Genomic DNA, 24265 nt, shown 5'->3' with positions numbered 1-24265 from the left:
TGCAAGAAAAGATTATTTGTCTGAAATAACTGGAAGAACTGTGAATGAAATCGGAGACATCACACATTCAAGTTACAAATGACCGTGCGTCTCTTACCTTAAAAATAAGGTGGATATTCAATCATTTATAACTAGATAACAAACGCTGCAAGACGATGCACACATTCAACCCTAATTCTTATTCTGCTAGAGGTTTTAAATCAGCAGTAAAAGTGATGGTTGCATTAGCAAACACCATTAATAATTCAGTAAATCCTGCGATATCACCATGATGTTAAAACAATAAAATACATACTTGTTATTTTACAGCAGCTCTGAACTCGCCTCATGCAATCAGTCAGGACTACTTTATATTCTCATTCGATCCCACAATGTGTACTTTCCTGCTGTTCCACAATCTCTTTCAAACAATAAATAAAACATGTGATCACTCCTATACGAGAGACATCCAAACTCACTGATCCCAGTGCTGTTGAATTATGGAATACAGAATCCTCTGCACCGTAATCCCTTCAGAAACACAAATCAATACATCTCATGCTAACTGTATGGAATATGATGCTCTTTCCACATCATTTGAAACATGCACTTGTGCTGTAAAACATATGAGTGCTGTAAAATCAATCAGTTTGTTATCTAAACTTACTGTTCACCAGATCAGTGCAATAATAACATTGACAACTAGTAAAGGAAGGTTCACCAAGACAAAATACTGGCTGAACAGAGCCGTGGCTGAGGTCTAGAATATAGAAATATAATAAATATTGATATAATATTGAACTAAATATAAATAATAAAAACTATTAAATGTAAATAAAAACTAAATAGTGATTAACTAATTATAAAAAATATATATATATATATATATATATATATATATATATATATATATATATATATATATATATAAATCAATAAAGTATGTACAATAAAAAAATATACTGTGTGTGTATATACAGTATATATATATATATATATATATATATATATATATATATATATATATATATATATATATATATATATATATATATATATATATATATATAAATTCAATACAAAAACAGCAATGCAAAATTAAATATAAATAAAATATTAATATAATGTAAATAAAAATAAATATGAAAATAAAATAAAAATAAAATAACATTAAAATAATAATTAAAAATAAAATCAATTAACAAAAAAAAAATACATTTTAAAATCAATCAATTAATCGATCCCACACACTACAAGATATAATAACAGTATCTCTGTCAAGCCAACATAACTAATCTTTAAAATTATAATTGCTAAAGAGCAGATTCAGAGCCGTGTGTGTGTGTGTGTGTGTGTGTGTGTGTGTGTGTGTGTGTGTGTGTGTGTGTAGTGTGTGGGCTTTGTCATGGTGAATTATCTAATACAGGGTCTTAAGTGGCTTTTAATTTGCTTTTATGGAGCAACAAGCGAATTTTCCTGCAAACAATGAGTGTGGGATAATATCAGCAGCCTCATACAACTGACTGAGCTCATTTCTACTATATTTTTGAGATTATATTGCAAACATAAGCCAAAACACTCAAACGCGGAACAGGATTACACCGAAATTGAAGCATTTACGATAAAACCTGGATCATCTCATTGATAGACAGAAACAGATCCAGGTTTTTGACTCTCTTCAGTCGGTAACCAAGCAAAAAAAAAAATGAATAAAAAAATAATAATCAGATGTTTCACCACAATATCAAAAGGGGGGGGGGTTAAAATATTATGCATATAGAAAAGATAAATTTATATAATAAATAATAATATTAGAATTATTATTATTATTATTTAAATAAAGATAAATTTATATAATAAATAATAATATTATAATTAATAATAATAATAATAATAATAATAATAATAATAATATAAAAAATTATATTCATTTATATTTAATTTTTTTATATATATTGAACTTTTATTTTGTTATTCTGAATGGTGACATTTTTTGATTCTCTTCACTGTAATATTGATATTTATTGTATTATTATTATAAAATACCATAATTTTCAGTCAACATAAATTATGAAGTACAGCAAATGCTGCATTAACCAAATTATTTACTACTGAAAAGAAAATAATATTATTTTCAATCAGAATTTACAGTAACAAAGAAAAACATTTCGTTTTTTTATAATAAAGTCAAAAAATTCAATAAATAACAGCAAAGGTAATGGTCACGCTTTTTTTATGGAAAATATTATACATATAATTTTGTAAAATAATGTCAATATTTTGTAAAATATAATGCTAAATATTACCCATAATATTATTTCATATGAAATATACTTATAAGAAATATGTCAAATAAATAAATAAAAATATTCCATATGGAATACTACTATGGATAATATTTTAAATTATATATATATATATATATATATATATATATATATATATATATATATATATATATATATAAACAAATAATGAATAATATTTAATTTATGTAAAATATCATTTCTTATTCCTAAATACATATGGATGAAATATGACCCTGATTTCTTTTTAAAATAATGTTTTTTTAAATGGTCAGATTATATTGCGAGATAAAAAAGCATGTCATATTTTATATCTATAAATTGCATAAAACGTTTTTTTTTTTTTTCAGGGTGAACAGCAATTAAACATCTCATTTTGTATTTGATTTGCATCTCAAAGCCTAATGATTAACGTGGTCACCGGACGTGTCGGGGTCAGAGCATTAAAATCAGCAGCCGTCGGGTCAAACGCTTCCCCTCAAACACGTCAGCAGATAAACTGTGCTGTGACTGAGAACAAACATGGCAACTCATCTCCAGAGCTCGGCCGACATTTGCCCTTTGTGTCTCACAGCCGCTCGGAATTAAGCCAACATGATCGGCGCTCAAACACACACACAGATCCGCTTTTCCAGACGGGAAAACCGACAGAGAGGTTACAGATGGGTGAGATGATGCAAGAACACACATCAGAGACACACAGAACAGTTCAGCAGAAAATACACATTCTGTGACTCGCATGCTTTCAGTGACAGGACAGAGTTTATAGGGCAAACTCTTCCTCTTAAGCTGATTTTCCATCATAAACAAAAACACATCTTGAACTGGTTTGCTGGTCTTAAACCTCCTATCTCAACAATACACACACACACACACACACACACACACACACACACATAAAATTAAACACTTCAAATAAAATTAAATTGAAAACCGAAAATCTAAAAATAAAAAGTTTTCCAAAATTAGGCTTCATAAAGGAACTGCAGGCAGAAAAAAATTAAATTAAATTAAATTAAATTAAATTAAATTAAATTAAATTAAATTAAATTAAATTAAATTAATAAAATAAAATAAAATAAAATAAAATAAAATAAAATAAAATAAAATAAAATAAAATAAAATAAAATAATAAAATTAAATTAAATTAAATTAAATTAAATTAAATTAAATTAAAATTAATTTAATTTTTTATTACATTCTTATAAATAATTTACTGTCATTATATAAAAATAAAAACATCAAAAAAGTAATTGTAATCTGATTACAAGTATTTAAAAAAAAATATATAAAACGTTTTCTGAAGGATGGTTTGTTGATGAAAAGCAAATAATTACATGTAAAATGAAATGGAAAAAAAACACATTAATAATTTAATGCAATTGTGTAGAAATGTAATTAGCAAAAAACTAATCTAATTGACCATTTTAAAACACACTGTAAATAACTTTCCCCCAGTTTCACAGACAAGGCTTAAAGCTAGTCCCAGACTATAATGCATGTATGAGCTGTCTCAACCGATAATATCTTGCTCTGACATTTCTTAAAATATGTCCGTATCTCAAGATGCACACCTGTAAAGACATTTTTATAAAAGCTGCTTAAATATCTTAATTTAACTAAGGCCTAGTCCTGGCTCAAGCTAAACCCCATCTGTCAAACCGGTCCTGTATGTTTTCCATTACTTTAACTCAAATTAATTTAACCAATTTTAACTTTTTTAACTTGTATAAAATTCAAGTCAATTTTGTAAATCAGTTTAATATAATTTCAGTTTAAATGACTTGTAGAGTCAGATTGTTTACACTTAAAACAGCAACTAAACTGAGGTTTTTAAGTTGAAGTAGGTGGATTTCTTACAGTGTGATTTAATTAAAAGTACGTAATTGATTACACATAATCAGAACTGCATACAAATAACGCTCCTCACGTGAAGTGCACGAGAACATCGACTCACCATTGATTTAGTTTGCTGTTTATCAAGATAACAAACATGATACTCCCATAAGCATGAAAGTACAATCAATATTCAATTACACTGAATATATCTGAACTATTTTTAATCGATACTATACTGCATTGAACAAATTAGCATAGCATATTTATAACTCGAGACTTCTCTCACTTCATCCATCATGCTTTCGCGATGCACTCTTTGCATTTGCATGCACTGAAAAAACTGTGTTTGTTCTGGAACGGAGCCTTTGAGTAACGGCTTCAATTATGAGCGTCGGTAAATATGAAGAACCCCAAAGCACAGTCTCTACACAAGTCCAATGCGACGGTGACAGAGGCCAGCAGTGTGCTTTTCTTTCATGCTCAGTTTGTGAAAAAACGGTTGTGTACATAGAAAGAGAAAGCAAAGTCAAAGCCGAGTCCTTGACAAAGGGCCCCGTCCCCTGAGGACTTACAGCACAAGTCTGAAGGACGTGAACAACAACGTACTGTACCTGACCTCAAGTACACAGAGAAAAACTAAAACTCGTTTTCAGAACATATCTTCAATTGAATACATTTTTTTAACTGCCTTTTATGTATGGAGCGTGCAGTGTGTGTGTGTGTGTGTGTGTGTGTGTGTGTGTGTGTGTGTGTGTGTGTGTGTGTGTGTGTGTGTGTGTGTGTTAAATGCCGGTGTTTTATCTTGTTTTACAGGAAAGCAAGACAAATGTTTTTCTTGAATTTGAAAGTAATTATTAAATGTTTTGCCATATCAGATATAACATAATATAATAAATAGTTATTATTTAAATTTTTTTTTAAATATTACAAATATTTTACAAACAAACATTTTATAACATTTGACCAAGGCCAAAAGGTATGTATATATTAAATATATTTTAAATATATTATGTTAAATATATTATATATTAAAATATAAATAAATAAATATATTAAATATATTATATTTAAAATAATAAAATTATATATAATTATATAATATATATAATTATATATAATTAAATAATATATTTTAAATTGCCATAATTCATATATCAAACATATCTCAAATGAAAAACAAAACATAATAAACCATTTTATACAATAACTTTTTATTGTTTTCACACACAAAAAAACAGTAAAGAAAATAAAATAAAATAAAATAATGAAAATAAAAATGTATTGAGCAGATAAATCCATTTTATATAATTATATAATTTAATATAATATAATTGTTGTTGTATGTGTTCACACACACACATATATATTATAATATATATATATATATATATATATATATAATATATATATATATATATATATATAATATATATATATATATATATATATATATATATATATATATATTCAAGATTATTTTATAAATATAAAAATTATAAAATGTACTTGATAAAAAAAAATTGTATACATTTTTGTGGGTTCATCTTACAAAAAAAATCCTTAATCTTTGTCTCATGACATTAAAAATTGGGCAGATCAAAAACATTTTTTTAAATATTTAATATTCATATGTTTAGGTATTAACAAGATAATAATACTGCTTAAAAAATAGTTTGTTTTTTTGATCATTGGTTTATTTATTTTTGCAGTGTAGTTTATATTCAGTTTGCAAAACTAACGGAAAAGAACAGAATTCATTCATCTGAAAAACATTAAAAAAGGCCAGCTTTGATAAGGCTTGTCTGAAGTGTACTGAAATGAATGCAGACTGATTATATTTTATATGCACTAAATCTATATCTTGAAATGACTCTCAGAGCACTTATTCTGAGGGCATTGTAAATTACCAGAGCGCAGCAGCAGCAGCAGCTTCTTCAAGTAAAAATCCCATTCTGATTTTTAATAACATATAAACCTTTCAAGACGGCCCAAGCGTGAGCTCGGAGGGTGATATATATATGCTTCTGTAGAGGACACTAGTCGAGCTTAAAAAGCTGTTTAATTGCCGAATTCCGCTGAAGAACTTAACTTCCCTCAATGCTTAAGAAGTTACTGTTACCATGGAAACAGGAGAAGTGCAATGAAATCGTCTCTCGATGCAACATAAGTGCATCTGTATAAGTCTGAACGCATGCAACACAGTGCAAACATGATTTTGTCTCATCATGTCTTGTTTTCCCATTAATATCTAAACATTCTTAAATCAAGATACATTTGCTTAAAAAAAAAAAAAAAAACTTTTTGTTTCAGAAAAATACATCAAAATTAAATGTATTTTTGCTTAAGACAAAATATGCCGGTAGGGTCAGAAAAATAAACTTAAAAATAAATACTAAATATTATTTTTATTACCCCATTGGCAGATATTTTGTCTTGTTTTAAGCATAAGCTTGTTTAATTTAAATACATTTTTCAAAAAAAAAAAAAAAGATTTAATATATAGATATTAGATTTTAAGATACTTAGATATTAGATATGAAATATGTAATTAAATTGATTGCCATGTCAGCAACAGATTCAACAATCAACAAACAATAGAATATATAATACAGACATTTTATAAAATTTAAGTTAAAAGGAGACCAATGCATTCAACTCCAAAAAAGAATTCATCAAAAAAATAACATTCTATTAACAAGCATAAAAACTATATAAAATATTGTACTGTCAATAAAAATCAAAAGAAGTCCTTCGAAGTATGTAATATGTATTATTTACTTATTATATTTACTTATTATTTTTATTTATTTTTTAAGTGTAGTAATGAGTATTTATTATTATTATTATTATTTATTTATTGGTCATTTATTTATTTTTTACTTTTTTTTTTTACAGTACAGTTCATATTCTAAAGCAAAACTCACAAAAAAAAAAAAATAACACATTAAAAAAAAAAAAGCTTCCATAATTGTTAACTGAAGCATAAAGAATATTGAAATAATATTGTTTTTATTTGTTAAGACTTTTTATTTATTTATTTATTTTTCTGTGTAAACAAATACATTATAATAATAAACAATCACATGCATGTTTATATTGTCAAACATATTCATTAAATTTATTTTGATTCCCAGGAATGCATTAACTAATAAAATGTTTATTTTAAATGCAATGCAAGTCGATTTGAATAAACCTGCCTGTTAAATGCATAAATGAGGAACGCTGTCTTTTTGAAAGCTGTGTTGCTCGCACACTCCAGATGCATGAGTTAAACACACTCATTAAGACAAAAAGTGCACAAAATACCAATGCAATACCAAGAAACTCAACAGAAATCAGTGCGCCTGCATTGCATTGTTTATCTACTCTAACATGGTTAGCAGGACCAATTTGTTGAGAACTGAACAGGAGGTTTGCCATCTTTTATTCTGGGCAAAGGAACAGCAGTATTTCCGGACATAGAGTAGGAACATCCCACATGCGATAGAACGCAATGCAGCATTCATCTGTGAGCTGCTGCTCTTAACGAGAAGGACCCATATGAGGCACTGCTTCGCTTTTTTCCACGGTTCATTTGATTTCTTATTCTCTTTATGATATTGTGTTTCCAGCACATCCAGCCCACTCAAGCTCTCATTAGTGGCAGAACTAGGAGCTCGAGCTCCACACGTGAAGTTCATGAGCTTTGTCGTATCTGTATCCCTCGAGAAACGTCATGGGAATCGAAGCGAAGCTCCCCGTGACCCGGTGCACAGCTGCGGCGTCTGCATTTACTGAGGATTTTCTGAGAGCGAGATGATCTTAGTGAATCCCTCAGCAGACCTTCAGTGCACTTTACATTCACGACCGCACGACCTCGAATGTGAAATATACATATTTATGCCTGATTCTACTTCTGGAAAGATGCTGACACACTTAAGCCGGATAAGAACGGGTCATTTAAATATTGTTGTTATCCCATAAAAAATAAAAAATTTGAGAAAAAAAAACAAAATTTTAAAACATTTATAACAAAAAAAAATAAATAAATCGAAATAAAGCTAAAATAAAATATAAATATAACTAAATAAAAATGGAAAAGTTGCCTCTGCAACTAACCAAAATAAGTTTGAGTACTGAAATTACTAACAGAAAAAAATGAAACAATATAGAAATAATAAATACATTTTTTTTAAATCTAATAAAAATTACAAAAACACAAAGTTGCTAAAAATTACATACAATTTAAAATATAAAAATAAAAGTTAATTCAAAATATTAATATTTATAAATATTACTAAGTATACAATATTATATTTTGTAATATAGTAACCTTTTTGTCACATAAAGAAATAATTAATAGTTTGCTGCATTACAAGTCTGTCAATTGTGTAATAATAATAATAATAATAATTATTATTATTATTATTAATATAAATGAGGATAGATTATGTTTCAAAAAGCAGCACAAAAAAATCCATAATATTCTGTCTAAGTCAGCTGAAATCATATATCCAATGTTTGGAGCTGCAAAAGAGAAGATTTTCAGGATGTAATGCATTATTTTCTAAAACAAAAGTTATCAAATGATTCCAGAAGACTGTAAATACAGTGCATGAGTCATAAGATCTACTGTAGAGTATCAGATTGTAGAGCACAGCATCCGTCCACATTCACTTTCAATGCATGGAAATGATAGCAATGACATATGCATTACACTAGAAGCTTCTAATATCATTTAATAGTATTTATACTATAATAAGTGTTTAAAGAAATACACTACAAGTGAATAGGGTAAAAACTATAGTTTCCAAAGTCGTTTGTTATGATTTTTAAGGGTGTAGAATTTAATAGACATCAGACACTACTGAATGTCCCTAGTGGCAAGTATACATTAAATTAAACATGCAATTTTTATGTAGAATAGAAAGGCTGAAATATTACTTTTTGGTAATGATTAAAATGTTTTGTAAAATGTAGTAAAATATTCTCCAATAATTTGGTTTATTTACAACTTTTAAAAAAAAGACTTGAGCTGGTCAAATATGCAATCTTCACATTATCTGGATCTGAGCATCAGACTGAAGAAGATGAATGTAGAACTCCATTAATACCAGACTGCATTTATTTGACGTTTTTAATTAAAACTTACGCTTTACAGATTTCCCTTTTCTCCCATTCAAACAGAAGCTGAACTCACATGAACTCAATCAAACACAGGCCTGAGAACAGCTCCGTCTCAAATCAGCTCTCAATATATGTTTACCGTCCACAGAATCACAAAGAACTGAAAGAAACGAGGATAGTTCGTCCTGACGCTGTGAATGGTAAATTATCCAACAGGAGGAATTTCACTTCACTTCCCAAGGTCTCACCTGCTTATACGAACACATTCAGCGCTGCGACCGCAACGATTCCCTTCACTTCCCACACACTTCATTATCAAGAATCCAGCGTCTTCAGCATGTCCTTTACTGATTTTATGAGGCTTCATGTCTGATTACATAAAAAGCGTGTTTTCTAGCAGGACTGGCCGTGTCGACTGGACACACAGAAGCATAGAGAAGCCAAGGATAAATGCATATTCGTTTAATACAGAATCATGCTGTTATGTGAATGTAAATGCATTATTGTAGATATCGACTGAACAATCACTTCTGATGTTTCTTCTTGCACTGTTCAAGGAAAGTTTATTTTATACAAAATGTAGATGAGTTTGTTTCTCCATCAGGTTTGTAGAAATGTAGTGTTTCATCTTTTGTCTTCTCCAGATGTTCACTGATGGACTGGAGTGCTGTGGATTACTTGTGGATTATTGTGATGTTTTTATCAGCTGTTTGGACTCTCATTCTGACGGCACCCATTCACTGCAGAGCATCCATTGCTGAGACACTGATGCAGTGCTACATTTCTACAAACCTGATGAAGAAACAAACTCATCTACTGAAGATTGCATCACAGTCACACATCACTAACATGCATCACAAAATGTATGTTTTGTTCTTTTTCATTAATATGAATATAAATACTTAAAGCATGAGCATGAGGTTTTTAGCTTGAATCAGATGGAAATACAGTGAAGTCTGAATTAATAAAAGCAATGTGCATTTCAACAGAATTAAAGAATTAAGTAAGAAAACATAAGCTCTACATGGTCAAACAGTCTCTCCAGATGTGTATACAGTGACCTTTAGAGCTTTAAGTGTGTGCACCTATATTAAATATAATAAAATGGATGTAATTATCAAAATGGGCCTATTCTATTAACTCCTACACTGAAAAAAAAAAAAAATGCTCTTCTTACTCTGATTTTTCTTCTTGTTTCCAGCCCAGTTATCTAAAAATTTTTTAAATCAATAAGGATTTTCTACACAAGTAAAAAATATAATTGTCTTGTTTTCAGAAAAAAAAAAAATCAAAATTAAGTGAGTTTTTGCTTAAAACAAGAAAAAATATTATTTTGCTTGTTTCAAAAATTAAATTAATTTTGACACTTTTTTTTTCCTAAAAACAAGACAATAATTTTTACTTGTCTACAAAATACTTCTTGATTTAATATTTTTTAGATATCTGGGCTGGAAACAAGACCAAAAATCTGAGTAAGAATTTTTTTTTTTTGTTTGTTTGGTTTTTTTGGCAGTGTATTGTAGTTATATGAAGCTAAGGCTATCGTAATCACTGCACATCAACCCAAACCCTGAAAGGAAACTCTAGCAATTACCATTATTTACTTTAAAACTGGGTCCAGCAGCTTATATTAAAACCAGAGCAGCAGACACATTAATGATTAATAGATCAAGCAGTAGCGCCTCGTTTACAGCAGAAAACAGTAATGGGGAAGTTCATTCATTTGTCATCGCAGAACACGTTCCTCCAGGTGCACGACGCAATTACAGACAGACGATAGAGGCTCTAAACAACACGCTACACCGGTGTACACTGGATATAGACACACTGTGCAATTTGCCCAAAGCAAACAAACGTGACCGATGGCAGCTAAACCTCAGATAACAGCAAAGAAGCAGAAACAGCAAAAGTTCAGAATAATCAATCATAAAGCACAACAGAATGTCAATAAAGAGACCAAAACATTACATTAATGCTAAAAACACACTGCAGCTTATAGCAGAGATACTCAAACGCTGGAGAGACAACACAATCCATCACTATTCTGAACAGATTTGGAGAACTTTTGCAGTGAATGGGTGCCGTCAGAATAAGAGTCCAAACAGCTGATAAAAACATCACAGCAATCCACAAAACTGACTGAGTGAACTATTCATTTAAAGATTATCACTGGTAGCAAATTTAGATTATTGAAATGTTGTGGGAACATTGTTTTGTAAAGTTTCTAAACCAGTTTTCTTGTTGTGATTAGGATGTTAAAGGTCACAAAAACATTTCTTAGTACACTCTACACTCTTAAAAATAAAGGTGTTTTAAAGGTTCTTCACAGCGATGCCACAGAAGAACCATTTTTGTTTCCACAAAGAACCTTTCAGTCACAGAACCATCTCTTTATAATCTGAAGAACTTTCAAAGAAGCTTTTGTGAAGCAGAAATGTTCTTCAGATGTTAAAGGATCTTTATGGAACCATTTAAACAAAAAAACGTTCTTCTATGGCATCGTAAAGAGTGTATATGTTTATTTTGACCCTACATATAATGTTATTTGAACCTTTATTTATTTATGTTTTGTATTCTAAGAATGTTAAAATGTCCAGGTCTCTTGAAGTGATTGAAAGTTATTTAAAGGTTATAAAAACGTTACTTTCAACGTTCATCAAGTGCAAGTAACAAAACAAAGATGTTACGTTGTTCTCAGAACGTTCTCTCAAGGTTATGAGAATGTATATCAGATATTAATAAGGTTATCAGAAAAATTAAGCATCAAAAAATTAAGCTTGTCAGAAAATATGAGATAACAGGTGCATGCAAAAAACTACATTTCCCATCATCCTCTGTGCACAAGAATTACAAAATATACAGATAAACCATCAGATACACATCGACTACACAACTGTTTATTGCATTACCACTAATAAAGCTTTCTTCACTTGCCAAGTTAAAAAGGCATATGAAGTCGCTTAACATTTTTTCAACATTTTATTTTTCTAAAAACATATGTATATACACAGATTTTCAACATAATTTGATATTTACCTTTTTCAACATATTTACAACTTACAAACTTCTCAAGACAACATGAAGGCCACAAAGCATACATCAGCAAAAGAGCGTGTGATGAAACTCAACATAAACGCAGCAAACACAGACGCTCAAGACAAACACACAACCGAACAAACACAGTCAGAAGTGCTGGAGTGTGCCGTATGATCACATTATTACACACCGATGCAACTCTGCTCACCCTAAACCTGAGGACACAGCGAACACTAAACACTAAACCACTCGACTCCATGCAGAGAACCAACCAATTCAGCCACTAACCAGCACAAGTAAAGCTTTTGGTTACTCACAATCTCTTCTGGACCTCGTCAGTGACCTCTGCAGCCATCTGTGAACAATCCTCTGAAGCTTCTTTCCATCACAAGTGCACACTACCAAGGGCTTGAAGTCATCCGAGAGGTCAAAGGTCAGCTGTTTGCTTCAGCAGGTGCCATAAATACAGCATTATGTAGCAAAAGGCATCTGTGCATTTTGATCATTTTTGTTTTTTTATTTGTATTTATTATTTTTATGTATTTAAAATATAATTACAAATATAAAGTTAGTGCTGGGCAATGATTAATCGCAATTAATCGTATCCAAAATAAAAGTTTTCGTCTACGTAATATATGTGTGTATACTGTGTGTGTGTGTGTGTGTGTGTGTGTATATATATATATATATATATATATATATATATATACACACACACACACATACAGTATATATTTTGAAAATATTTCCATGTATTTTCATGTATATATTTATATTCATATAATTGATATTAGGCCTATATATAAATATTTAAAAGAATAAACATAACATAATTTTCTTAAATATATACATGCATGTGGGTGTATTTATATATATACATAATAAATATACACAGTGCATACACACTTATATTATGTAAACAAAAACATTTATTTTAGATCATTTGACAGCATTAATTATAGTTGATGTTTCTCCAGTGCACCATTTTACTTGTTACTTGTTTTTTGCAGTTTGTTGCGGCAATACAGCCAATTTTTATTAATTTTAAAGGTTTAGTAATTATTTACACTATTATTTATAATATCAATTATATTTATTAGTAGTTATTTATTTATATATTATTTTTCTTAGTTTTAGTTTTTTTTTACATATCTTTAATAATTCTTTATACTTAATATTATTAACTTATTTATTTCTAGTAATTTTATTACAAGTTACACTAAATGAAAATAAAAAAATGTTGAAATAACAACCTAAGCTGAAATAAAATATTTGTAAAAAAATATTTTCTTACATTTAACATTCTATTATTTTTATTTAAAGTAAAAAAAAAAAAATATGGCACCCATCCTTATATCCTCATTAAAATTTAACAACCCCTATTTAATTATATTTTTTATTTTCTTATCAAATAAAACTTTCACTGCAGCTATTTTATTTTAGATACACACAATCACTTTAGGTCATTATTTTATCAAATACAGCTATTGAAGAATATATTCTCCTCTTTGTGTGGAGGGAAATGATTGATATCATAATGTATAATAAAGACGAGAAACATAAGTGAGCGGCTGGCTTCAGATATAAGTGACTCGACTGAATCTGCAGCTCCATAACTCAAACAAGAACATCCTTCATTCATCAGACCTTCAGCTTGAGCTTATATTTAAACCTCATAGTGTCTGTAATACATGTTAAACTAGCTCTGAGGGTCACTCATACTCAGAACTGAATCTTTAATGTTATGTAATCTTTATATGGGTTATATAAATGTTAGGGCAAAATATTCTTGAAGTAATGCTTATGGAATATTTGATATATGCTCTCAAAACGTTGAGAGAAAATGTTCTTGGAATGTCCTTATGATGTTATTTGGACTTAATAACCTTTAAATAATATTCTAAGACACAAAAATGAGACATTTATTAAACATTCTTAGAATAAAAAAAAAAAGTATGTTTAAATAATGTACTATTTCGGGTGAAAATAAAGTTGGTAGAATGTTTGCTTTAAATAATATTACCATAATGACATGAAAATTGTACAATTTAACAAAATAAAAATTAACACAACATTATATTTTTGGTAATAAGATTTTCTTTTTTTTCATAACGTTTAAATAACATTATATTCATAACACAAATATAAATATTACAAATAAAGATTTAAATAATGTTATATTTTGGGGGGAGGGATAATGTCAGTAGAAACGTTTTAGTAACCTTTAAATAATGTTTCAATTACATTCGAAAACTGGACACTTTAATGTTCTCAGAATATTAAAAATAAACATTCAAATGACGTTATAATTTGGGAGAAAATAAAGTTAATAGAAAGTTGTGGGAAATGTTTTCGGAACCTTTAAAAATCGTTACCATGACGACGAGGAAACTGTACAGTTTAACACTCTTACAGTATAATAATCAATGTTCATTTAAAAGTATTAGAACGTTGTAAGAAACGTTTTTGTAAGCTTTCAATAACGTTATAATCACAACAAGAAAACTGAACGTTTTAATGTTTCAGAAGCATTCCAAAACTGTTACCGTGGTAAGCAGCCACCTAGCAACCACACAGAACTCCCTAGCAACCCTAAAGATAAGCTCTTTCCGCCAGCCACGGAGATCATAATGACGAAGATTTGAATCTGATATTCATCTTTTCCTTATTACATCACATTTATTATTATTCATCATTCAGTGCATCTGTTCAATGCCTCCTTCTGAAGATTCTTCAGTAAGATTCATAGCTCAGTATTTGCTCTGTCACATCATTTCCTCTAAAACGAGCCGCTTCAGATGGCGTGACGTGCTTCTGAACACTCACATATCAAGCTACCGTGTGTCTTTCTCCTAAAGTTGAGCAGAAAGTAGCAGAATGAGTTCTGAATCGCTCTCGTAATCCACATTTCTTCTGGAGGATTTGAATATTTTACTGACTGATGAAATTTAGCCTCCATGCAAATTGATTTGGTTTTCAAGTTTCTCCGTGGGATCTTGTCTCTAAGCGTCTAACATGGCTGGCGGCCGTGAGGATTTGTGGATTCTGATGCATTAATGCATTGGGCATTTTGAGCATTAAACGTTTTTATTAAAGTTCCACTAGATTTGGCCTCTCTATCGCCATCTGTGGCTGAAACACTGAACTCTAAAGCATTAATAAATTATAGCAGTTTCAGGAACGCATTTCTAGGACACTAGATTTTTGAGATTCTAGTCCAAACAGTTGCAAAGAAGGGTTATTAATGATAAACCATAGAATAACACATTCATTACTTCATTAACTCAAATAAAATCAAATATAAAAAAAACTGCAGCTTATTTTATTTCAGATATAGTCACCAAGGCAAAATTTTCATTTTCATTTAGTTTATGTGCTAAAAGCAATTACAACTAAGTAAAATAAAAACTAAAAATTAATAAAAACTAAACATTAAAAATTACAAAAACAGCAAAATGACTAAAACTTAAAAAAATTAATTAAAACAAATTATTTTATTTTTTTTTAAATAAGATTTTGAATCTATTTTTGCATTATATTTTAATTAATTTTTTTAATATATTTTCTGGTTTCGTTTTAATTTTAGAAAGTTTTAGTCATTTTGTTGAGCATTTTTGTCATTTCTATTAGTTTTTGTTGTTTTTAAATATTTCTATATATTTTTTATTATTATTTTAAATGAATCATTTTTATTACATTCTATTGATAAAAACAAAAAAAGCTAAAATAAAATAAAATAAGAAACGTTTATCCTAATAAACTATATTAAATAAAATAAGTTTACATTTTTATATTATATTTTATTTCAGCTAAAAATATTTTATTCCATTTAATAATTTTTTAGTTTGTTAAATACTTGATTAATATTTGATTTAGGTTCTTGTAATGCTGAGAGAAAATGTAACTTTTTTTGTACTCAAAAATAGTTTTAAAATTTTTGTACTTGAATGTTTTCATAATGTTGAGGGAACATTCGTAGAATATTAAAAATAATATTTAAAATATATAAAATTAAAGTTAGCAGACTGTTGTAAGAAATGTTTTAGTAACCTTTAAATAACGTTCTAATCACAACAACAACAAAAAACTGGGTATTTTAACGTTTTTAGAATATGAAAAAATAAATGTTAAAACTAAACATTAAAAATTACAAAAACAGCAAAATGACTAAAACTTAAAAATTTTAATTAAAACAAATTATTTTTTAAAAAATAAGATTTTTAATCTATTTTTTTCATTATATTTTAATTATTTTTTTAAATATATTTTCTGGTTTCGTTTTAATTTTAGAAAGTTTTAGTCATTTTGTTGAGCACTTTTATCATTTGTATTAATTTTTGTTGTTTTTAAATATTTCTATTTATTTTTTATTATTATTTTAAATTAATCATTTTTATTACGTTTTTTGTTTAAAACACAAAGTTAAACTAAATGAAAATAAGAAATGTTTCGCATAGGAAACTAGCTGAAATAAAATGTTTACATTTTTATATTATATTTTATTTCAGCTAAAAAAATATTTTATTCCATTTAATAATTTTTTTGTTTATTTGTTTGTTTTTTAACTATAATAACTCTGTTCCAGTATCATTTGCTTCCAGTTATTTTAGCTGATATATATTTTTATATTAATTTCTTGTTGTACTTATACACAGCAGTTTATAGCTCAAAAGTACTGCACTTTCTTATTCTAGTTATTTATATACATAAAGTCTCACACATACACAAAAATAGCTTACTGCTGCATTAAAAAAGGTGTTTCTTTCAAAAAAAACAAAAAAAACAAAACAAACTGAATTTAATGTAAAAATGACATTTACATCATTAAAACATAATAGTGTCCTAGAAATGCAGTCCTGAAAGGATCATATTAAAGCAAGAAACTCCCTTATGGCATATACAGTATATAAAAAGTCACGAATGATTCCTCAAATCACGTTTGTTGTTAAGGAGAGCAGTGTGGTTACTTACTAAGTGATCAGATGCACATAAACCAGGTCAAACTTTCTATTAAATAAATATTTTCTTGTTTATAGTGGATGATAAAACATTATAGGCCCATATGCCGGAGGCTCCTCTCTTGCATTATTTATTTTGAGTGTACATGTGTTTTTCTCCCTCAATTCTAATCCTTTAAAAGCACTAAAGCTTTTTAAATTTAAGTAAAGGCTTTCTCACAATTTACATTTTTTAAAAATTATATAAATGTTAGGGCAAAATGTTTATGGGCATTACTTTGTAACTTGATTAATATTTGATTTAGGTTCTTGTAATGCTGAGAGAAAATTTAAATTTTTTGTACTAAAAAATAGTTTTAAGTTTTTTGTACTTGATGAATGTTTTCATAATGTTGAGGGAACATTCGTAGAATATTAAAAATAATATTTAAAATATATAAAATTAAAGTTAGCAGACTGTTGCAAATAATGTTTTAGTAACCTTTAAATAACGTTCTAATCACGACAAAAAAAAAAACTGGGTATTTTAACGTTTTTAGAATATTAAAAAATAAATGTTAAAATAATTATATATTTTAGGGTAAAAATAATTAGTAAACCGCTATAAGAAATGTTTTAGTAATCTTTAAATAACGTTATATTAATTTTATATGCATTTTAATGTTCTTAAGATTCTAAAAAAAATAATGTTAAAAAACTTTATATTTTACAGTAAGCAAAACAATAAAGTTAGTAGGAAAATGTTTTTGTAACGTTTAAATAATGTTACAATCACGACACTAAAACCTGACATTTTACTGTTTTTACAGTAGAATATTAAAAACAATGTTATATTTTGATTAAAAATAGAATGTTGTAAGAAACACTTTAGAACCCTTTAAATAACAATCTAATCGTGACAAGAAAACTGGACGTTTTAACATTTATTCTCTGAATATTAAAAATAAACTTTTGAAATAGTTAGTAGAACATTCTAAGAAATGTTTCTGTAACCTTTAAATAACGGCACATTTCATTGTTTTAGAAACGTTTTACACAATGTTTCCATAACATTTTTATAACCTACATTTGTTACCAGTGTTTAGGAATTTCAGGCTTGGGATTTGATTGTTTACTGCTCTTTTTCTTTTACAATACTCGCTCGCGTTTGTTTTCCTGCCAGCATCTAGAGTCTCGACTCAACAGATGGTGGGTGCAGTTGGTCTAATCTACATACAGCGCTCAGAGAAACAAAACAATGCATAAGTTGTGAGCGAAAGCTTCCTCCGATGGGCACTAAAGTCCTGCAAACACACATAAGACCCGTCTGCTTATTCCCCATCTGCTCTGAGCCAGACACAAGCTCTTTTAAATGGAAAACAGCTCTTATATTTCCACCTGAGCGACAGATCGTAGACCGAAGGCAGCTCACCGCAGATCCATTACAATGACTGATTCTGACATTTTATTAATAGAGAAGCCGTCGGAGAGCAGCGATGAGGTTTTTATATTCAATAACAGCACTAGGATATGATTACACACCGGATGGAATGAGACAATAATCTGGAGGAATGGAGAGGCGTGTAAAAATAAATACATGAGGAGCTCTGATGAGGAGCTGCTAATTAATGTTCTCGCCTCGCGAAGGTCACTGAACTTGTTATGGGCTGTTTTTGGATGTTCATAGTTTATGGTGCATGCAAATCGCAGTAATGGTGCATGTTAAATTTTCATTGATTTACCCTTGAAAAAATAAATAAATAAAAAAGGATTTAATTTTTAAAAATATATATATTTTTAATGTTTTTAAAAGAAGTCTCTTCTGCTCAGCAAGGCTGCGTTTATTTTACTGCTAAAACACAGTAAAAAATGTGAAATATTATTAGAATGTAAAACAGCTGTTTTCTGTGTGAATCTCTGTTAAACTGTAATTTATTTCTGTGATGCGCAGCTGTATTTTCAGCATCATTACGCCAGTCTTCAGTGTCACATGATCTTCAGAAATCATTCTAATATGATGATTTGCTGCTCAAGACACATTTCTGATAATTATCATCAGTGTTGAAAACAGTTGTGCTGCACAATATTTTTGTGGAAAATAAAACATATTATTTATTATTAACAAAAGAATAAAAAAAACAAAAAAACAACATCAATTACATTAAACATATAACAAATTTTTTTAAAATATTAATTTACTATTTACATATTAACAATGATAGGCTAGTTCAATAATATTCAAATACATTTGGCATATCACATTTTTATTTTATTTTTTAATTTATTATTTATTTATTAATGTATTATATTTAGATTTTTTATTATATATATATATATATATATATATATATATATATATATATATATATATATATATATATATATATATATATATGAGAAAATTATTTATTTATTTATTATATTTATTTATTTTTTTATATAGTTCAGGATGTAGAATAGCTTTTTGAATGTAAGAAATAAAAAAAAAAAATAATATGATTTAAATAAAAAAAAGAAAAATAACCAACATTCATATTAGAAAAACAACCAACTTATAAACTTACAAAAAAAGCATATAAAAATACAATAAAAAACAATAGATAGACAGACAGACAGACAGACAGGTATATATATATATAGATAGATAGATAGATAGATAGATAGATAGATAGATAGATAGATAGATAGATACAGACAGAGAGATAGATAGATAGATAGATAGATAGATAGATAGATAGATAGATAGATAGAGAGATAGAGAGATAGAGAGATAGAGTTGACATATTTTGCATAACCCTGATATTAACACTTGTGTTTAAGTGTTTTGAAATGACTTCTAGTGGGTAATTATGCAGCCATTGTGAGCTAATCACCAATCAGGAGCCCTGTGAGCGGCGGCCAATCAGATGCAGCGCAGTTTTGTTCACACACAGCGGTGTGGTCTGGATTTAATGTATGTTTGATAATAAATAAAGACAGAAAGCCAGCGTGAGCGTGTTTAATTGAATGCATGAGTCAGATTTGCATTGCACACACACATGAAGCGCAGAGCAGATCAACACACAGCAGAGAAATGCCACTGAACCCTGTGCATTTATGAATATTCTATCGTGGCTTTTAACTTCAGCACATGAGGCAGGAATGCATGAAATCTCATGGTTTTGCGCTGGACGGGATACTAATGCTGCATGTTGCTTATATAATGCATCTTATATAACACACACAGTGATGGTCTCTCAGTGTGAATGAAAAGACTCAGTGATTGTGTCTTGAATAATGCAGTTTAATTCCAATAGAGGTTTGATGCTTGATGTCGTTTCCAGGTCACATTACATGAGGGTCTGAGAATTATAAATACTGCATGTGCTTGAATTGTACAGTGTCCAGTCTCTACTGTAACTCTCTGGATCGCTGGATCTGGAAAAAACTACAAACGGACAGTCTCTAAAAGTTATGAACAAACGTTCTTTCAATAACGTTTGAATGTTTGTGTTTACATTTTAGCATTTTTTCTAGTAATTACAGTAAAACGATTTAGTAAACTAGTTGTGCATTTTGTCATTTATTTATTATCAACACAATGATTAATATATTATTATCTATACAGTTTTTATTCATTTTTATTTCAGTTTTAGCTATTGTAATATATCAAGTTAAACTAAATGAAAACGAGAAACATTGCCTCGTTTTTTATATATTGTATTTCACTTAAAGTTTGTTTCACATAGCATTCAGAGTTATCTGGTCTTTAGTAATGTTCTCAAAATATAAGCACAAAAATGTTATTCATACATCATTCATGCAAGATTTTTCTGAAACGTTTCTGGGACGTTTATGTAACACTTTTTTAATAATGTTTCTACCTTCTTCAGAACGTTCGTTCAAAAGTAACATTCACATGATGTTTGCAAGAATTCTAAAATGGAATGTTCCCTTAACGTTCGCATAACCAAGTGTATTTTTGAAATATATATAAAAATAAAAAAATAAAAACATTTTGAAAGTTCAGAGAACATTCAAAAGTAACATTCCAATGATTTTGCCTAGAATGATACAATGTAACATTTGCGTAACCAAGTAAAAATGTTTTTTTTTAAAAATGCTTGAATCTTCAGAGAACATTCAGAAACAAAACAGGGATGTAAGCAAAACATTCTTAGAACATATATTTGTTAGCTGGGAAAACAGACATCAAAGCAGCAGAAGTTCCTTGGCGAGTTATGAACCTCTGACTGATTCCATTCATTCATAAAACGCCACATCGAGCTTCCTGCACAGAATCAGCTCACGCGTGTCTGACCTGTGTGTTCAGTGATGAGAGGAATCAAAGCATGAAAAGCGGTCTGATCATCTCGGGTGTGAGTCTGAAGCTCATGTCTGTTCGGCTGAAGAGCAGCAGGTGTTGAGTTCAGGCGGCGATGCATTTTGCCGCAGGTGCGACGCATTCCACTGCTGCCTCTCTGAGTGCACTGCTGTCCGAAATATACACCAACAAGCACTCTGATTACAGTTACTATGCTACAAAAAAAAAAAAAAAAAAAAAAAAAAAAAAAACATTTGACCAATAAGTTAAAGCAACATGTCAGCAAAAACCAACTTTACAATTAAAAAAAAATCCAAAACATCTTAACTACAAACAGTAGGTAGACATCCAAAACGTCGTTTCTACCGCCGCTCGTACCGCCGCCGCGGCGTCTGCAAAGTGCATTTGCAGCTTTTGACCGCTGAGTGGCGCTTTAATCACAGGTTTTCAAACAAGCGCATCAAAGCACATTTTCGCAAATAGACGTAAGCTTTGCCTCACCGAAGTGTTATATTTGATTGCAGTCGGGGAAAAATGAAAGAAAAAATATTTAATATCCACAGATGAAAGTTTAGTCCTTATGAAGATATGTGCGTTTCTTAGAATTAATTCAAGCAGGATAAATGTCAAGCCTATGAGCCTGTGCTTATATTTTCTCTACACCATATTTTAGATTAGACACATTTAAATAGTGTGCAGTATTATTAATATAATATGAATTATGTGTTATATTATTAAAAAGAAAATGTGGTTTACTTTGCATCGGAGCATTAAAAGTGGTAGCCTATTGTGAGCTAGGCTTGCGTGTTTTTATAAATTATTTTCTTTATTTTAGTAAAAACGTAAGGCACTGTATAATTTCGCTCCCATTATTTAGGCCTAATTAAAACAAGAAACGAATAAATTAAACCTGCACGATTTAACTAAATCATTGCAACTCTAAAGAATGGATGGATTAATAAAACGTCCTCACTTATCAACAAAGTGCACACGATGTAAAAAAAAATAAAATAAAAAGAGCTTCATTAATTGACAACTTCAGTGATTTTAAATGGAGTCTTCTTTGCTTGCTTTCATATAATTTAAGTAAAGTAAAAGATAAATAAATAAAATAAATAAATAAATTGCAGCCGCATTTAAATGCAGGTTTGTATAATATTCCGTAAAATATCAGTGCAAGATTTGCTCTGCATGATGCTGAGTACACGCAGCATTTATTCTTATTTGTCTACATATTTTATCTTCATTACAAATCTTGTTTGGTTTTATTTTGGATAATTGCATGTAAAAAAAATATTTACTTTGTAATGCATATGCAAAATGTGAATTATTATTTATATTCAAGTGTTTGTGCAAAAATGATTAATGCGCATGCATGACAGGGAGGCGCCCTCTCGATCACGTAATTTTTTTCCTAATAATGAAATAACTGAAAATTGTGGCGTCTCACATACAATGAGAAATATATCTACAGAGAAAGCTTAAAATGTATTTTAAACGAATCAATTCAAAACGAAAGCATTATGTAATCTGTGAAGGTTGTATTTCTGTTTAAAGGCGCGTCCATGTGGAGAGAGTCAGCACTGTGAATTTCATCTTGCAGCCGACAAGAAAACATTTGTTTATTAATAAATAATTAAAATGTCTCCTTTTTCATAATTATTAGGCTACTTCTGCCTGTGCTTTGTGACGAACTTAATGCATGTTCTTGAGCGTGGAATAAATTAAGGCTGGATTATAGTTGTAAATTTAATATAAACTTGCGATTAGTTGAATAATGACAAATGAACGACTAGTAACTAGAAAAATCTTACGTGGGAAGCAGACCTATTAAATACCATCTAGACATCTCTGTTAAAGTTTTTAAAGAATTTTATACGCGTTTGCATAAATTCTTCCTTCAGAACGGTCTGTAATGGATAGATGCCTTACTGATTTTTCCTCTGAAACACAAAAACGAAAGTTGAAATAAAATAAATATTTAATGTTTTGAGAATGATTGGGCTCAAGCCTCCCCGCGCGTTTGAGACACGCTGCCGAGCAGAGTATGAGCGGAGCGGAGTGATTCTGACTGAAGAGGAGCGGATTTTTTAAAAGTCGGAGCGTCGTGGGTTTTCACTCGCTCCAGCACCGCTCCATCACGAATACAATTCATGCCAACATCCCGTAATATAACTGCATATTTAGCAAGAATTCACATGATAAACATATTTAGCTATAGCTTGATACACATAATCTCTCCGATCAGAAGACTATAATGACGGCAATAGTCGAGCGGGATGTTACAGGCTAGTTCTCAAGGAATTTGTCTTCCTTTTACTGATTATTTTCGGGTTAAAGCATGATTTAAACAGATACAGCACATTCACACGTAATCGCTGTAGCAATAATGCATTCAAACAAATTTAATCTTACAGTAGGCTACTTCATCTGTATCTGATTTTGAATGAGCAGAAATCTGTAACAAATGCATCGATCTGTAGATAAAATAACTGATGTAAACTGTTATTTTCATCACAAACAAAATTTGCACAGCAGAAAGCAGCAATTATACCTTTTAATGCTGACAATTTTATTAGTTTGGCGTTTGGGTAGGACAAAAAGTTTGCACACAATAGCCTAATCCCCTTTGAAACTCTCCTGTAATTTTATTTATTTATTTATTTATTTTTTATTTTTATAAGCTATTATGAACATAACATTTCAACTTTAGCCACGGAGTGAAGGCGGAGCAGTGTTTCTGGTATCAATGAACCGCG

At 29.4% G+C, this 24265-nt stretch overlaps 1 long non-coding RNA gene across 1 annotated transcript in view; it reads right to left on the bottom strand.

Annotated features, from left to right (window-relative positions):
- LOC122141061 overlaps positions 1-12692 on the bottom strand; it is a 35509-nt gene extending 22817 nt beyond the window's left edge. Inside the window, exon 1 of the long non-coding RNA XR_006157520.1 lies at positions 12584-12692. This is a non-coding gene — a long non-coding RNA (uncharacterized LOC122141061). The remainder of the gene's footprint in view (positions 1-12583) is intronic.
- Positions 12693-24265: the final 11573 nt, after the last annotated feature.

This window comes from Cyprinus carpio, chromosome B20 (assembly GCF_018340385.1).
Source record: "Cyprinus carpio isolate SPL01 chromosome B20, ASM1834038v1, whole genome shotgun sequence".
In the NCBI taxonomy this organism is placed as follows: Eukaryota; Metazoa; Chordata; class Actinopteri; order Cypriniformes; family Cyprinidae; genus Cyprinus; species Cyprinus carpio.
Note: the sequence above shows the minus strand (reverse complement) of the source record. Positions and strands in the feature narration are given on the sequence as shown.